Consider the following 5,550-nt stretch of genomic DNA (forward strand, 5'->3'; position numbering starts at 1 on the left):
TTCTCTGAGCTTGATATAGTTTAATATTGTAAATACTAGTTAAATAAGGGTAATAATAATTCAAGTTATATGACTTTCAGGTGGAGAAAATGTTGAGACCTTTCGTAACAGGAAAGGATATTTTTTGATCAATGTACATGCAATTACTAATGCAAATTTAAAAATAATTGACATCGTTGCACGATTGGCAAGGAACCGTGCCTGATAGTACGATCTGCAGTAATTCCAGGATAAATTCTACGTTAAAAGCGGGTCTATTTGGTAAAGCGCTAATTATAGGTGATAGTGGCGATCGTCTAAAGCCACATTTAATGACACCTTTGTATATACAAAACACACCTGCAGAACAATTGTACAATGAGTCGCGTATAAAACACGTAACTCGGTAGAACGTGCATTTGGAATTTAGAAAAGGGGATTTCCAATTATGGCATTAGGCATGCAGTACAAAACTTGCCAATGTTTTGTCTGTAATTGTTGCAAAGACTGCTGCATAAGACAGCCCGCCGCGGATAAAAAGAGGAACCAATGGACGGTCCAAATCCAATTTTACCAGAATTACTGCAGGATCTCATTTTAATAGGAAATATAAATGTTAATGACGTACTTCAAGATAAGCATAAAGACCGAAATAAACTATTTCATGATTACTTCGAAAGGTAATGCCGTTCTCCTGAAATCGATGTAAACTTCAGCTTTTATTTTTTTTTTGTGATTAGTTGATGTAACATTTCTCCCAATGTGTTTGTAGGGATTAATACAGTTCAGCAGTGCCACTTTAGAATTTTAAAATTACAAAGAAATTTAATTAAATCAGAATGTAGCGCGATGAAAATATATTGTCTTTAAAGTTTTATCCCCTTAATTTTTTTCATTCAAATTTCGAAAGATTAGGACTTCAGACTGTGTAAATTACTGATGTTAAGCCTGGTGTAAAGTTGCAGCATGTAATTTGTCTGGTCAAGAGAAAATGCCAAGGGCACGCTTTTGACTGAAAAACTTAACTTAGTTTTCTAAATTTGAATTTTCCTGTGATGTACAAAGAAAATCGTAGTGAAACCCGTATATAGTACTCCTCAAGATTAATTCTGGATGAATTAATGTTTATCCCGATCTTCAAAACGTGTCATTTTTGGACCTGCTGTGCTGGTGAATACTTCCAGTCATGGATCTAAAGCAGGTATGGCAATGGACGAGCTATGGGAGCTAAAATCTGTCTAGTGGTTGAACCCCACTCTTACCGCCTCTGTTGTAATGGATCTCGAGGAGGTGTAAGCATGTAGCGGGAGCACGACCGCTCTCGGCTGATTGGAGGTCGTTCAGTGCAAGACCAAAAGGCTAAGAGAATCGGGTAATCTCATAGAAACGCTGAAGGAAGGGAACAAAAGTGGGAAAAAAATTTAGGCAGGAGAAGAACTGCAACTGGTCAGTGGCCATCTCTGCTCTAAAGAAACTTGTATTGTCATTGCGAAAAAGCAAGTAAGAAACCCTCACGTCGACGATCAGAACTGTTCTGTATTCAAAAATCAGAAAGTGTACTCTTCTGTCGTAGTAATGAAGGGGGCGACATTTCTGCAGATGCTGATATAACTTCACTGCACCATGTAACGTATTTCTTATTTTAAAGTATTCCGTCTGTCATTAGCTAGAGCGTTCAAGCGTTAAGAGACATTATTTTATCGGAATTTAGTGGTTCTGATCAGGTATAGGGTAGGGGTGAAGGTATAAACATCAACATTGATGACAATGCACTTGAATTATTTTTTTCATTATGAAATCCTATCTTTAAGGCAACATTATAAATAGGAAAATAAAGATAATTATTCTCTTTAAAAGATCAACTAAATATATTTTTTAAACATTTATACATCAATGTGAAGTACGATTCCAATGCCATATTTTAAATATTAATGACTGACATCAACACTGGTTACTCTTTGCCATTACAACATTTTTTCTACCCAATAATATATTTAATATTCATATAATTTAATAAAGTTCCTTCATTATTAGATCAAACTTGTATTTCAATAAAGTTGTATTTGAATCAAATGTCCTTATCACACAAAAATTTACTTATAACCTTTTTCTAACTTTATATTTCCCCGTAGGAAATACTTTTGTAATTCTACATCCTAGCGGCTGCGCCTTTTTTTCAGAATATTAGTACTAGTATTCACCTACAATATTAAAAAAAATAATTTTCTAAATTTTCATTTTTCTGTAGTACACAAGGAAAATCGCAGTAAAATCTGTGTATAGTACTTCTTAATATTAGTTCTTGTAAAGCCAGTCTACGAACAATCAGTTTGAAATTATTGATTGTACTTGTCAGCGTCCACCTGATGGTCCTCTTGCATAACGTGCGTATTCTTCATTATATACTTTACGGTAGTGTTCCAAGATTGAATCAACGACATCCTCATCGATGAATTCCGGTATATTTCCTAAAGAGTCTTCAAACTTCCTTGTTTTAGTGTATGCTTCTCTTCTTGCAGCATTGTGTGCTTCTAAGTTTACTCGATGGTGTGGGTCGGGATCTAGAGCATAGGCCTCTTCAAGCGCGCGAACATATGGCAAACAACGACCCACACCCAATTTAATTAAATCTTCAAGATACATAATATACCACTCGTATTTTTTTGTTTCAAAAACGGGATATACTTTTAATGGTGGGTTAAACATTCCATTTAATAGTTTAATAACATTTTTCTCCTCATAGGCAAAGATCAAATCACCCCTCTTTAAGTATTTTGAAACTCTCTTAACCTGTGGCTGACCTTGGAATTCTTTGAAATTAGGTAAGGATCGAAGATATTTTGGATGATTTAATTCCTCAATAGGAGGAAAATGGACCCGGTCGGTATTAGGATAAAAGGTCATCAAACTAGTAGTACGTAAAGAAGGTTTAGGTCTAGGTGAACTTGTTGATCCTGTAAGAAAAAATAAATATAGGTTAATTAAAATATTTATAATGAATATTATATGAATTATATCATAATCCACTGGTCAACAAATTTCTTACACTTAGTATAGCTTTCGCATTAGATTTGCGAAGCATTAAAAACTACTGATTTCAAAGCACGAGCTCATGTAGTCGGTGCAGTAAAAGACAGAAAAATAGATGTTTTTAACAGATCCAGTGCAGATTTTTTTTTAGATTTTGTTAGATTGCTAAAAAAAGAGATCTTGTTGTAAATAATATGAAGTATTTTGTTATGCTCCACCAAAAATTAACTTAAATTAAGGAAAAACTGTTTCCTTAATGATTACATAAATGAACGCAGTTCTGTCATATAGTTTATTCTGGTCATATGCGGTCCTTAAAAAAATAAGATATGTTCAAAGTCTTAAATAATTATGTATTCAGCCATTATTTTCATTTTCGAAATTAAAAATATCAAAAGCTAATCTTGAGAAAATAATTATAAAAAAGAAGAATTATTAAATCCATTTTTAAAATAAGTATTGCTGTAAATTCTGCATTGATTTAAATGCAGAAATGTCGCACAGCGGTACAATTTATAAAAGGATATTACCTTATTAAGGGTATTCAAGCGACTCGGGTTTTCACCACGGCGAAAATACGTCCAAGATGATGCATTGTTTAGTTTAATATTCCAACCATATAATCTAAGGGCCATTATAACGGCGATACTAAACTAATTTCTTTCGAAAATGTTTTTGTTGTTTCTTTTTTGTAATTGGGAATTATGTGTCTTTTTGCGCATGTAAAATTCAACACGCTAACTGATACTGTATGCTGGGCCACAGTGACCCGGTTAGTTTTAAGTTTTAGAAAATCGCTTTGTTTCCTCAAAAAATTCGAGGGTTTCGCTGGTGTTTCATTAAGATTTCATCGCGCCCTGTGACCATCCATCGTATGGTCATGATGCGTTGCGATAGGTGTCATTTACCGCGATTCTACTGGTAGTTGGTATCATTTTTAAACGACGGATGCTCCCAGTGAGAGCACATTTATGGTGTCCTATTTTAAAGATTTCCTTTTCCCATCATCCTTGGCCAAGGACAATTTGTCTAAATTGAAACAGGGTACGTTCTCCAACTTGGTTTTATTTTGTTTGTTGACAACGGGGGCTACTCTCTGAGAAATTTAAAATTGCTGCACTGGTTATCTCAGAAGAACTTTTTAAAGAACTTTTAGAAATCTTCGAAATCTTTCGCTAAATATCGGGCAATCACACCACGAAGCATTTACACATTTGCCCGTTCGTGATGCACACGCTGCTTGAGTCGAACTAACGGGCGACTCCACCCGAACTCCGCTCAGTTTAGCCAAGTCTGATTTGTGCTTGAGAGCCCCGATCTCGAGATGTTCTGGAAATCTCGGGACTCCCGGCAATCTCAATGAAATCTTAGCAGTCTCAATGCGAATTCGATTGAAACTACCGCATTCATAGCTTTAAGATTTCCAGTGTGACGTTGCAAAAATATTGCAATTAACAAAATTTCTATTTATTTAATTTTTCGGGTTTTCTCATTATGTTTTGAGAGTTTTTATAAGGACGCCTCGGGAACTGCACGGTACTCCAGGATTAGAGACTGTAATTATAAGAAAATTGTATATTGAAGAACTGATTTCGCTTTGTCTTGATTATTTTTTATTATATAATCTGCGAATGGTTGCTGACGCATTCATAGCTTTAAGATTTCCAGTGTGACGTTGCAAAAATATTGCAATTAACAAAATTTCTATTTATTTAATTTTTCGGGTTTTCTCATTATGTTTTAAGAGTTTTTATAAGGACGCCTCGGGAACTGCACGGTACTCCAGGATTAGAGACTGTAATTATAAGAAAATTGTATATTGAAGAACTGATTTCGCTTTGTCTTGATTATTTTTTATTATATAATCTGCGAATGGTTGCTGACGTCGAGATACTTCGAGGGGCTCTTGGACATACGGAATAAAGAAGACATTTAGAGAACCAGAGATGTACGACGGTGGGCAATGTGCTGGACTTCAAGATATTTAAATTCTTCCGCCGAAACATGAACCACCAATCACCGCTTTGACGAGGACGTCACGCTTCAAGAAGACTTTTGTTGAGATGCCGACTGAATTCGAGGACTATTCTAAGTCATTCCAAAAAATCCGAATTCGACTTCTCTACCTAGCGTGGAACTGTTACAATACTTCTTTTGGGAAGTTTTTATTCTCATTTCCCCAGCATGACTAGTGAGATTTATTTAGCCCAGGCCCGGACTTTTACTATTGTAACTACTAGTACCAGAGGAGATCGTTTCAGATGAGGTGATGAATTTGGGCTCAAGGCTGTAGCTGTGGTATTATAAAATTTCTTCTTTTGATCTAGTATTTGATTAGTGAAATCTCTAACCCAAAAATAAGGGTTTTTTGACAGATTTTAGATACTTGGTAGTTATACGAGGGTAGTTCAATAAGTCCTTAGAATGACCAACAGATGCTGCGCGAATCGCTCCAAATCATCTGTTTTCAGTCAGCACCACTCCCGACTAGATATATGGTGCAGTCACAGTCCACATCTTCTGAGTTTACGTGTTTTTATA

This window comes from Belonocnema kinseyi, chromosome 1 (assembly GCF_010883055.1).
Source record: "Belonocnema kinseyi isolate 2016_QV_RU_SX_M_011 chromosome 1, B_treatae_v1, whole genome shotgun sequence".
NCBI classification, from domain to species: Eukaryota; Metazoa; Arthropoda; class Insecta; order Hymenoptera; family Cynipidae; genus Belonocnema; species Belonocnema kinseyi.